This window comes from Pan paniscus, chromosome 6, assembly GCF_029289425.2.
Source record: "Pan paniscus chromosome 6, NHGRI_mPanPan1-v2.0_pri, whole genome shotgun sequence".
Classification (NCBI taxonomy): domain Eukaryota; kingdom Metazoa; phylum Chordata; class Mammalia; order Primates; family Hominidae; genus Pan; species Pan paniscus.
The window spans coordinates 29,463,522-29,476,879 of NC_073255.2; the positions used below are offsets into that span (position 1 = coordinate 29,463,522).

General features: G+C 35.5%; 1 protein-coding gene across 19 annotated transcripts in view; it reads left to right on the plus strand.

Annotated features, from left to right (window-relative positions):
• PALS2 (protein associated with LIN7 2, MAGUK p55 family member) overlaps positions 1–13,358 on the plus strand; it is a 120,141-nt gene that overhangs the window by 32,849 nt on the left and 73,934 nt on the right. The gene's annotated exons all lie outside the window — the stretch shown is intronic.

The following is a 13,358-nucleotide window of genomic DNA, read 5'->3' on the forward strand; positions in this document are numbered from 1 at the left end:
AGAAATACTTTACCCTAATTACAACCTTCATAGATTGTAAAAAGGAAACAGACTCCAAGACACTGTGGCAATAAATGGAAATAATTTGTCTTCCACAGTTCTTTTAAGAAGAGAATGATTTTATAGGTGATAGGAGAGGGCCTTGAGATACTATGTCAAAGTGAATTTAAGTACTATCTTTATATTTTGAGCTCTGGCTTTTCATATTCTAGCATTTGTTGTTGAGATTAGTTTTTCATTGACACTTTGAAAAATTAGTCAGAAAGAGATGGTTGATGAGTTGCAGAATATAGATAAAATAGAATAGCATTTATGTTTTTAGTAAAGTAGGCATTTAATTAGGTTTTTTTTGGTTTCATTTTGTTTTTTTGAGATGGGGTCTTGCTATGTTGCCCAGACTGGTTTTGAATTTGGGCTTAAGCAATCCTCCTGCCTCAGCCTCCCAAAGTTCTGGGATTATAGGAATGAGCCACTGCTCCTGGCCTATTTACTTTTATTATACAGGTTGAGTATCCCTAATCTGAAATGCTTGGAACCAGAAGTGTTTCAGATTTGGGATTTTTCTGGATTTTGGAATATTTGCAAATACATAATAAGTTGTCTGGGGAGAGGACCCAAGTCTAAACATAAAATTCATTTATGCTTCATGTACACTTTGTGTACATAGCATGAAAGTACTTTTATATAGTGCTTTTAATTTTGTGCATGAAACAAAGTTTTGACTATGACCTGTCACGTGAGGTCAGGTGTGGAATTTTCCACTTGTGGTGTCCTGTTGGTGCGCAAGAAATTTTGGAGTTTGGAGCATTTCAGATTTTTGGATTAGAGATGTTCAACCTGTATAACCTTATGAGTTGTATCAATGTCATTTATATTTTTCAGGTAAGAAGATAGATGTGTGGTTAGATTTTTAAAAAATACTACATTGGGGAAAATGAGATTATAATTCAGAATTTAGTTTTTACTCTATTTAATCACTCCTTTTGCCACACATGTCCTCAGCATTTATACTGGAGTGTTTTATGAGGCAATTCATTATTATTATTCTAACATATAATGAAATGAAGCCCTCTTAATGAAAATGTCATTGCTACAACCTGTTTAAAGGACAGTATGACAGTATCTGACAATTGAAAAATCATGTATCCTTTGATCTAGGAATTCTACTTTTAGCTCTTGGTGTTTACTTGCTAATGTATGTGTATCTCTCTCTCTCTCTCTCTGAACACACACATGATATATATGTGTATATATATGTGTGTATATATACACATGTATATATATGTATGTGTATATATACATATATATGTGTGTATATATGTGTATATATACATATATGTGTGTATATATGTGTATATATACATATATGTATGTGCATGTATGCGTATGTATATATACACACACATATACATATATCATATGTGTGTGTATGTGTATTTGTTTTTGGATGCTGATTGCCACACTAATTACAACTGCAGAAATGGAAGCAGCCTGTATGTCTTTCAGTAGAGGACAGACGAGATAAATTTTGATGCATGCATACAATGAAGTACTAGGTATTTCTAAAAGAATGAGCTTCAATATGGAAAAATCACTAAGATTTTATTAAACAATTGCATTCATGTAAATAAAAATTGATGTATTCAATTTTGTCTGAAAGTTTTGTGTAAATTTGTCTAAAAGGCTAGAAAGAGACTTCTTTAGGGAAGAAGATCAGTTTTTGTTTTTTGATTTTTAAATTGATTCAATGTAATTAGACTACATCTTTTACCACATACATGTGTGTTTATATACACATACATACACATATTTATATACATATGTGTGAACCTGTAATGGATTTTTTTAAATGTTATATGTAAAGGTTTTTTTACTCACTGTTCATCACAACTTTGGAGTCTACTCCATTATCTCCTGGTGTTCAGTACTATCAGTAATAAATGTCATGCAGGTTTGATTATTGTTCCTTTTACATTAACATTTTTCTTTCTGGAAATCCCCATTTTTTTATGTTTTAAACATTCTGAGGTTTCACTTAGTGTTTCTAGATTTGGGCCATTTTCATTCCATCTGCTCTGCACATGGTAGACCCCTTCATTCTAAAGTTTTCTGTGTCATTTAAACTCAAATACATTTTCTTCTGTTACTTCTTCAACTATTTCCTCTCACACTTATTCTATTCTTGTCTTATGAAACTCTTAATAGGTAGTGTTGGATTTGCTTCTGGGTTCTAACTTTACTCATATTTTTCATCTTTGTTCTGCATTTGGAAGATTAACTTGACTTGATTTTCTGGATTAGCAGTTTCAACTTTATTCTGTCATTTAGTCTGCTGTTACATTTTAATTTTAATTTTAATTTTTGTTTTTATTTTAGAAACAGTGTCTTGCTGTTACCTAGTAGCACAGTCACAGCTCACTATAACCTTGAACTCTTTGGCTCAAGTGATTCTGCTGTCTCAGCCTCCCAAGTATCTGGGACTACAGGCACATTGCCACCATGCCCAGCTAACTAATTTATTTATATTTTCTTTTTGTAGAGATGAGGTCTTTCTCTATTGCCCAGGCTGGTCTCAAATTCCTGGCCTTAAGCCATCCTCCCACCTCAGCCTCCTGAAATGCTGGCATTACAGGTGTGAGGCAGCATGGCCAACCTTAGATTTAAATTTGACAATAATGTTTTTAAGTGCCAGGAACTTTCTTATTTTTTGGTTGCTCCTTTGCTTCCTTTTAGTGACTTGTTCTTTTATGAACACAGTAGCTTCTCACATATCTCTCAGAATGCTGACAAAAATAAAATGTTAAAATTCTCTTCTATTCTCAGCACCATCTGTTTTTCCCCCAGTTTAGTTTGTTTAGTTTACCCGCTGTCCCTGATGTTTTCTTCAAATGCCTGGTGATATAATTGCTGAGTTTTATTTATAAATGAAGGACTAGGGTGATGATTCAGGATTATATCTGATGAGGATTTCCTCTGTATTTGTGTAGGCTGCTCCTCCCCTCCTCCCACCAGCCTTCTACCTGGAATGGGACGTCATGGTCAGGCACTGAGTAAGTGGTGGGTTTGTCCTCAGGCAGACTGCTGCTTCAGATTTATAGGCAGAGAGCAGGTGGGAGCCCTTAAAATAACTAAATTAAGAAGGAAGAGTACTCTGGATATGGGACATATTAGGGTAAGGCTTTGAGTGGAAGAACAGAAGGGAAGAAAATGGCACCACCCCTAGAGTTATTGGGAAATGTATTAAGGGGAACTTTTGGTTGTTATAACACCTGTGGAAGACAACAGCCGTTTGATGAAAAAAGGAATTTTTTTCTCCCTAAATGCCAGTGGTTTCCTGTTTGAAAAACCCTGCTTTAGTGCATTCACTCCTAGGCAATCTCCCTTCCTCCATCCCTCCTCCTCTAGTGTCCTTTGCAAAGAACCAGATCTACCTCAGCCTCTACTCTCTTTTCTTTCAGGCTCCCACATCCCCATTCAGAGCCCTCCCCAAAGAGAACAAACCCCCACTGTCTTTGGAAAGAAGTTTGTGGTATTTAGTCAGGCCAAAATGTGGGCTCTTCTATATGCAATTCCTTAATGTCCCGGAATGACTGCCCCTCCACTGTGCCTGCACTTTGTTGTTGTTGTTGACTCCAAGCTTGAATTTTCTCTAGGAATGGTTTAGGAAATTCAGCTCTACATTTGTTTTAAGGCTTTAAATACTGATCATAAATTCAGTGTTTTTAAGATGAATTCAGTTTAGTTTTTTCCACCAGGATACTTCCAGTGGTGTGTCCCCGTGTGTCTCATCTTCTTAACACCCCACCAAACCCATCAAATAAAGAGTTAACTGCTTTCCCTTATTTCCACAATACTAATAATGCAGTAGGAAGTATTGTTCTAGGAGTTTTCCATGTATTATTTAGCAATAACAAACCTGTGAGTTAGATACCATTGTCATTCCCCCATTTAACAGGTGAAAGAAACCCACTTTAGGAGGGTAAGTAATTTACCCGGGTTTTCAGGACTAGTTAAGTGGTAGAATGCAGGTTCTTTACCACTGTGCTGTATCACCTTTTTCTGTGATTACTTTATGATGATCTTATCACCAGTTTCATACATGTGTTTATACATTTTGGTCTACTCTAATAAATTTGAGTTTTTGGGGAACAGATAGTTTGTCCATATATTTTCTTCAACATCTAACCACATGCATAGCGTCTAGCTGTGAGTAAATACCTATGGAATTAGCTGTGCGCAAAGTCCTACTTTTCTTCTTTGATTCAATGAAATATTACTAAATTACAGTTTCAAGATAGTAGTTTGAGAGGGAAGGTATGGATAGCATATTGTCATTTTATAGAAAATTATTTTTATTGATTTAATGTTTTAAGTGAACTCTGGTTATGGTCAAATCAGTATGTGAAAATAGTTGCATCAAAATTTAATCTTAAGAAAATGAAATTTCAATCAGTTCTTTTTTCTTTATCATCTCTTGGAAATGTACTTTACAAAATAATGTTGCTGCTGTATTGCAAAAACATTAGAAATAGTGCAGATGACTTTTAAGTGCTTCCTTTAAGAAAATACTTAAAAATAATGCATAGAATGAGATTTTGTTTTTCATTTCATGGATACTGTAAGTTATGCAACATGGATCTGGTGAAATAATTATTTTATCTGTAAAATATAAGAGCAGAAGTAATTTTTAACATCTTATGAATGCTTAATTTAGCTGTCATATTTTCAATGGAAATTCAGTTTGTTGAATTAAATGTGTGTGAACCTATCACCTAATGTAGTTACAAAAGGATTTTTAATATTAAAATAGGCACGGCCTAGTATATTAAGAATAGCTCATTTACTTACAGTTCTAAACCTGGGTAGAAATGCTTTTGTAAAACAATTGTTACAGAAAACTTCTGGGACAGAATATAGGCGAATAAATACCACTTTTATTACATTTCCTTTACATAATAAACTGTATTGTAGACAGCTAGAAATACATTTATAGGCAGGAAGTATTACCGTAAAAGCTTGCCATTTTAGTAGACTAAAGATGCCACTTCTATCTTTATGCCTTGTTATGCAATTCACGGGAAGTTGATAGCTTTAAGAGTACTACTCTATAAACAATATCACCTTTTGCTGCTTCCAAGTATTACACAATTTTATTTATAAATAGTAATATGTACATTTAAAACTATTCTTGATTTTGGTAACAGAAAAATGTAACATTTTTGTGACTGTGAAACTATGCCACCAAGAAGTAATGATGTCCCAGATGTGGCCTAGTTGTTGGGGATGCAAAGATGATTTCTGCACTCATAAGACTTAGAGTTTAGAAAGGAAGTTGCACATTAAATACCAAAAAATTTAATTATATAGGTTTATCAGAATTATGAAGTATAGAGTACTATGAAAGTATGTCTTAGGAGAAGTTATCCTAATTAGGGCAGTTAGGGACATTGATATTTTGCCCTTAAAGAATGATTGTGAATTAGGTATGCAAAGATGGTTGTGTATAGGTGGTGGTAAGTGCAGGGAGGGATTTGCATCAGCGCTGGGGTAATACTGGTATGTTTAAAGCTGTGGGAGTGGTGCAAATTGAATCTAGCAATATATTAAAATGCTTATAAGCCATAAAATCACATTTTAATTCCTCATAAGTTATATGTAGATACCAGGGTGTTGGGGTAGTCTGGGTACGATATGATAATGGCAAGGACTCATTAGGGGGTGATGGAAAGAAACTGATAGATTCTAGATTCTAGAAATATTTACGAGATAGAATTTACTGCTTCTTTGCTGTGTCTGTTTTTACTCCTACCACTTTTAAGCTTTGAAATACTTTTGAATATTTTTGTCCAGTGTTTCTCTTTAGCTATTCCCTTTGTTCATGTGGTTTTTTGCTTTAATACTTTGCTGCTGTTTTAATAGAGATTGTGAAGAAAAAGAATATAAACTCAGGTAGTCAACCTAACATATTTTACTGAACCCTAGCCCACTGATTTGAAATGTCACCTTTATTGTATATTGTTTCATTTAACTACTCTGAAGATTTGTCCGTTCCTATGATAATACTGCACTATTTGAATATACAATGTTTTTACAGTTGATAGCAGGTACCTCCTTGACATTTATGCTTTCCTAAAAAATCATGTTGGCTAGTTTTACGTACTTTCTTTTTCAGGTAAATTTTAGGATAAATTTACCCAAAATACTTTTGGGATTTCTATTAGGATTTATTCATTTTTTTTAAAGAATAATTTGGAGAGAATTGGCATTTTTACGTTATTGGATCTTCTTACCTCAGAACACAGCTTCTCCATTTAATCAATTTATTTTAAATGTCTCAGCATAGTTTTAATAATTTTCATATCTGTCTGAACATTTTAGTCTTATTTGGTTATTACGATTATTTAGGAAAACTGTTGATTTTTCTGTGTTGCTCTTATTTATAGTCAGCCAAACTCTCATAAATAACTTTACTAATTTTTTTTACTGATTTCTTCAGACCTTTCTGCAGTTCTTGAGAATGCACTTATATCATCTGCATTTCTTAAAATGCTATGTCTTACTACATTACTTAAAACTTAAACTACAAGTTTGAAAAGTAGTCATTGTAGTGGGCATTCTTGTCTAGTCCCTGACTTAATAGTAAAGCTTCTGACATTTCTCCATTAAATGTGATGCTTCCTATAGAACCTGGTATAAAATGACTCTTATTTCCTTCTGTTTTTACTAAGGTAAGGTTTTTTCCATCAGAATTGGGATTTGAATTCTATCTGATATATCTTAAGCATTGAGATGAGTTTGGGTTTTTTCCTTATTCTATGATATTATATTAAATTACATTATAATTTTTTAACTAAGTTTTGAAGTCTTTGTAGAAATTGGAAAGCTTTCAGTCTTTTCTGTTTTGTTTTAAAAATGAATTATCTCCATCTTAAAGGTTTGATAGACTTTATTCTTAAATCTCTCCAGATCTCATGCCTTTTTTTAAAGAGAGGACCCTTGGAAATCTTTCAGTTTCTTCTATTTGATCTATTTCATTTTTTACTTCTTTCTTTGATAATTGACATTTTCTTAGAAAATCATCTACTTGACTAGATTTTTAAAATAAAGTTGTTCATTGTATTCTTAAAAGAGATTTAAAAATCTCTATACCTACAGTTATTTTCTCATCTCATTTCTAATGTTACTTGTGTCTTGCCTTTTTTTAATTAATTGACACATTAATAATTGTACATATTTATGGGGTACTTAGTGATGTTTTAGTACATACAATGTTTAGTGATCAGATCAGGATAATTAGCATATCCATTGTCTCAAACATTTTTCATTTATTTGTGTTGGGAGCATTCGAATATCCTCTCTTCAGCCGTTTGAAAATGTATACTGTTGTCAACTATGGTCACCTTATGGTGCTATAAAACACTAGAACTTATTCCTCATATCTAGCTGTAATTTTGTGTCCTTTATCACATCTCTTTCTACCCCTTCTTTCCCCCTTTTCTTCCCTGCCTCTAGTAACCTCTGTTCTACTTTCTACTTCTGTAAGATCAACTTTTTTAGCGTCCACATAAGAGTGAGAACTTGTGATGTTTAACTTTCTGTTCCTGATTTATTTCACTTAATATCCTCCAGTTCCATCCAGGTTGCTGCACATGACAGGATTTTATTCCTTTTTATGGCTGAATAGTATTCCATTATGTATATATACCACATTTGCTTTATTCATTTATCTGTTATTGGACACTTTGATTGATTCTGTATGATGACTATTATGAATAGTGCTGCAGTAAACATGGGGGTGGCACAGATATCTTATTAATACACTGATTTCCTGTACTTTGAATAAATTCCCAGTAGTGGCATTGCTGGATGATGTGGTAGTTCTATTTGTAGATTTTAAGGAATCTCCCTTCTGTCCTCCATTGTGGCTGTACTAGTTTACATTTCCACCAATAGTGTAAAAGAGTTCCTTTTTCTCCACATCCTTGGTTAAATTTATTCTTAGGGTTTTTTTTCAGTTATTATAAATATAATGGCTTTCTTGATTTTTAATGTGTGTTGTTTGTATATAGATATACTACTGATTTTTGTGTATTTGTGTTCTGAAACCTGACTAAATTTATCAGTTCCAAGAGTTTTTTTGGTAGTCTTTTAGGCTTTTCTTTATTGTAAGATCATGTCATATGTAAATAGTAACAATTTGACTTCTCCCTTTCCAATTTGGATGCCCTTTATTTCTTATTTGAAGAGAGACAAGGACATTGTAGTAAAAGGGTAAATTAAGCAACAGGCTAAAACAATTATAAATGCACACAACCCTGGAGCACCAGATATAAAAGGAAATATTATTACATCTAAAAGGATAGACCCTGATACAATAATAGTTGGAAACTTCAGCATCCCATTCTCAGCATTGGACAGATCACCTAGTCAGAAAATCAACGAGATACCAGATTTAAACTGCACCATAGGCCAAATAGACCTAACAGACATTTGCAGAACATTTCACCCAACAGCTGCAGAATACACATTTTTTTCGTCAGCACATGAAACATTTTCTAGGAAAAATAAAGGCAAACATACAATGTCAAAGGAAAGAAAAGTAATGAGAAGTACTGCCAACCACATTTATGACCATATGTTAGGGCATACAAGTCACAAAAATTTTTAAAAATCAAAATAATATCAAGTATCTTATCTGACCACAATGAAATAAAACTAGAAACCAATAACAAGAGAAACATAAAACTGTACGAAAACATGGAATTTCAACCACATGATCCTGAATGACCAATGAATGAAGAAATTTAAAAGGAAATTTAAAAATTCCTTGAAACAAATAAAAATAGAAACACAATATATCAAAACCTGTGAGGGTACAGCAAAAGCAGTAGTAAGAGACTAGTTTATAGCAGTAAATGCCTGCATCAAAAAAGGAGAAAGATTTCAAATAACCTAATGTTGCATCTGAAGGAACTAGAAAAACAAGAACAAACCAAACTCAAAGGTAGTAAAAGGAAGAAAATAATAAGGATCAGAGCGGAAAGTAAAGACTAAAATAATACAAAGTCAACAAAAGAAGTTGGTTTTTTAAAAAGATAAAATCAACAAGAAAAAAAGAGCAAATCCAAATAAAATCAGAAACAAAACATGTCATAACTGATATTACAGAAACACAAGGATCATTGAAGACTATTAACAACTGTATGTCAATACATTTGAAAATCTAGAGAAAATAGATAATAAATTCCTGGACATATAAAACCTACCAAGATTGAGTCCAGATGAGATAGAAAACCTGAACAGACCAACAATGTATAATACGACTGAATCAGTAATAAAAAAAAAGACTCCCAACAAAGGAAAGTCCAGGACTGGATGGCTTCACCACTAAATTATCTTCTCAAACTATTCCAAAAATTGGAGGGGAGGGAATTCTTCTAAACTCATTCTACAAGGCCAAAATAACCCTGATACCAAAACCAGACAAGGACATCACACAAAAAGAAAACCACAGACCAATATCCCTACTGAACATAAATGCAAAAATCCTCAACAATATTATCAAACCAAATCCAACAACACATCAAAAAGATCATACAACATGATCAAGTGGGATTACAGGGATGCAGCGATGGTTCAACATACACAAATCAATAAATGTGACTCATGAACAGAATGAAAAATAAAAACCACATAATCATCTCAATAGATGCAGAAAAAGCATTTTGTAAAATTCAACATTCCTTCCTGATAAAAACTCAATAAATTAGGTAGAGAAGAAATGTACCTTAACAAAATAATGACCATATATGGCAAACCCACAGCTAATATCCCATTGAAAGCTGAAAAGCTTTGAGCTTTTCCTCTAAGGACTGGAACAAGACAAGAGCATCCACTCTCACCAGTCTTATTCAGCACAGTACTGGAAATTCCAGCAAGAGTGACAGAAAGGAGAAAGAAATAAAAGGCATCCAAATTGGAACGGGAGAAATCAAATTGTTACTGTTTACATATGGCATGATCTTACAATAAAGAAAAGCCTAAAAGACTCTACAAAAAAAACTCTTAGAAATGGTAAATTCAGTAAGGTTTCAGAATACAAAATAAATACACAAAAATCAGTAGTATTTCTATATACAAACAACACACATTAAAAATCAAGAAAGCCATTATATTTACAATAACTGAAAAAACTTTTAAAGTCTGTTTTATCTGAAATGAAATAAGTGTAGCTTTTGGTTTTCATTTACATGGAATATCTTTTTTCATCTCTTTGCTTTCCCTCTGTGTGTCTTCACAGTTGAAATGAGTTTCTTGTAGGCAACATGTAGTTGACTCGTTTTTTAAATCCATTCATCCAGTTTATATTTTTTAATTGGGGAATCCAATCCGTTTACAGCCAAGGGTGTTGTTGATATGTGAGGACTTACTCCGGTCATTTTGTTGTTTTCTTTTCTCTTTAAAAAAATCCCTTGTTTCTTACATTCTCTTATTGTTTATTTTTGTGGATGAGTGGTTCTCTGTAGTGATGTTTTGATTTCTTCGTCTATGACTTGATGCTTTTCTTTTGCTGTTTTTAGAACTTTTTGTCTTTGACTTTTGACAGTTTGAGTATAATGTGCCCCAGAGAGGACTGTTTGGATTTTATCAATTCGAGGACTTTTGTGCTTCCTGGATCTGAATGTCCATTATCTCCCAAGACTTGGGAAGTTTTTTTACAACTAGCTCATTAAATATTTCCTATGATGTTTCCCTTCTCTTCTTCTGGAACTCTCATAATGTGAATATTTGTTCACTTAATGGTATTCTTTAAATTATTCTTTTTTTCTTTTTGTCTGCCTTAGTTATTTCAAAAGACCTGTCCTAAGTTCAGAAATTCTTTCTTCTGCCTGGTCTAGTCCTTTGTTGAAGCTCTTCATTGTATTTTCTTCTAATTTCATTCATTGAATTCTTCAGCTCTAAGATTTATGTTTTCTAATATCTCTCTCTTTTTGAATTTCTCATTCAAACAATGAATCATTTTTCCTAATTTTGTTGAATCATGTATCTATTATTTTGTATCTCACTGTTTCCTTACGATTATTATTTTGAATTCTCTTTGTGATATTTTGTATATTTCCTAATAATTGGGATCTGTTATTGGAGAATTACTGTATTCCTTTGGAAGTGTCACGTTTCTTTGTATTTTCATGTTTGATGTAGCTCTACATTGATTTATTTCTACACATATGGTAGAAAAGTTGCCTTTTCCAGTTTTATGGAGTTGTTGAAAAAACTTAGAGTATTGGTTGCGTGGGGTGCATTCACTTTGTTTTTAGGTAGACCCACTTGTGTAGTCTCTTTGCAGATTCTTCAGCAGTAATCAATTTTAGTGATGTTTGTAAGTGTTTCAGTGGCCTAAGCCGCAAGAGTTTGTGGCTGCGATGGTGCAGCTTTGCCAGGGGTGGGCTCACTGGGCTGTTTCTCAGGTCAGGGGTGCATGAGTGAACGCTGTGATGAGGCAACCCACTTGGTGTCCGGCTTGCTGGGATTATGGCCATGGGGCTGTTACTCTGGCTGGTGGCATGGGCACATGCCTGCTTGGCTGGCTTGGAGACACAATGCCTGGGTTGGGGCCACTGGGCTATTTCTCAAGTTCTCAGGGGTGGTGTGCAGCCACTCGGCCAGTCTAGGGGCATGTCTGCCAGAGGAGAACCTACTAGTCTGTTTTTTAGGTTCTGGGCTGGGTGCACAACTGCTTAGCCAGTCTGTGGGCATGTTTGTTGAGTTCAGGCCTCCTGGAGTATCTTAGGGCGTAGGTGCCAATGTGGAGCCAGTCCAAGGACATCTTCACCAGAGGCTAGCCTGCCAGGCTGTTTTTCAGGCTCAGGACATGGGTGTGCAACTACCCGGCCACCATGGGGACATGTCAGCTGCTCAGTTGCTCAGGGACCTCTGCTGCTCAGGGGAGGGCATACAGTGGTGTGACTGGCTCAAGGGTGGGTTCTCCCTGGATGTGTCCACCAGACTATTTGACCAGAAGTGCTGGCAGCAGGGATTGGTTTCCTTGCTCTGCAGGACCAGAGCCACAGCAGATCCTGTGCTCAGGCTCTGTGCAGCTGGGGTTGTGGCATTCAGACACCTGTATGGACTTAGTGGAATGAAAACAACTCCTAGGCTGGAAAAGTGCAGGGTGTACTTCAGAAATGGTTCTGGTCTCAAGATGATCGGTGACATGCTGCAGCAGCTTGGCTCACAGGGAGTAAGTGCAGATCTTGTGCTCCCAGTCTGGGGGAATACAGCTGTGTGAATTCACAGCAGCTCCCCAAACTGGGCTCAGGGCTTGCAAGGACTGTGGATTCTCCTGTAGTAAGGATTGCATGTGTTTGCAGTGGGAGTGGAGGCTGCTGAGGTTCCTCTGATTACCTTCCTCCCCTACCAAGCCCCCGTTCCCACAAGGAGAAGTCCCTTCTGACTCTGGGCCATTCCAGGTTCGGAGGATGGGATGGCAGAGGCAGGATGCCTCCACGCTGGCCTTGTGGGCTCCCAGTCATCACAGGTACCTCTCCACTTCCCTGCTGCACTTCAGCACTCTCCCTTCAACACTCCAGTCAAATCTTAGCTGTTTATTTATTGCCGTGGTCCTTTCTTGAAGCGGAGGAATGTGCACCAGACACTTACAGTCAGCCATCTTACTGACATCACTCTTCGTGTCTTGTCTTTTTTTGATTAGACTAGCCAAGTATTTGTCTATTTAATTGGTCACTTGAAAAAGCCAGCTATTTACTGACTTACTGATTGAATCTGTCTCTTTTGATTGGATGACTTTTGCTTTTCCTTTTATTCGTTTCTGGATTTAATTACCTTGTAAATTTTGGTCTTTCGTGATCCATAATAGTTTACTCATACTTTCCTGCTCTTTGCCCTTTTTAAATGGGAGTATTCTTCCGCTTGATCTTTCTGTGTATCACAATTTAGTCTTTGTTTTTGTTTTTGTTTTCCTCTCTTTTTATTTGGTAGTAATTCTGTTTCTCTGGAGGCTCATGCTTTTGTTTGTTGAATTTGGTTAGTCTAATGCATGCTGCTAGTTTTCATAAGTGATTGGTGATTCATGGTTTATTCATATTTGTAACTGAAGAGTCTAGATTAAATCTATTAATTTTTCTCTAGCGCATGTAAGAATCCCATTTATGGCTGGGCGCGGTAGCTCACGCCTGTAATCCCAGCACTTTGGGAGGCCGAGGTGGGCGGATCAGGAGGTCAGGAGATGGAGACCATCCTGGCTAACACGGTGAAACCCCGTCTCTACTAAAAAATACAAAAAATTAGCTGGCCGTGGTGGTGGGTTCCTGTAGTCCCAGCTACTCGGGAGGCTGAGG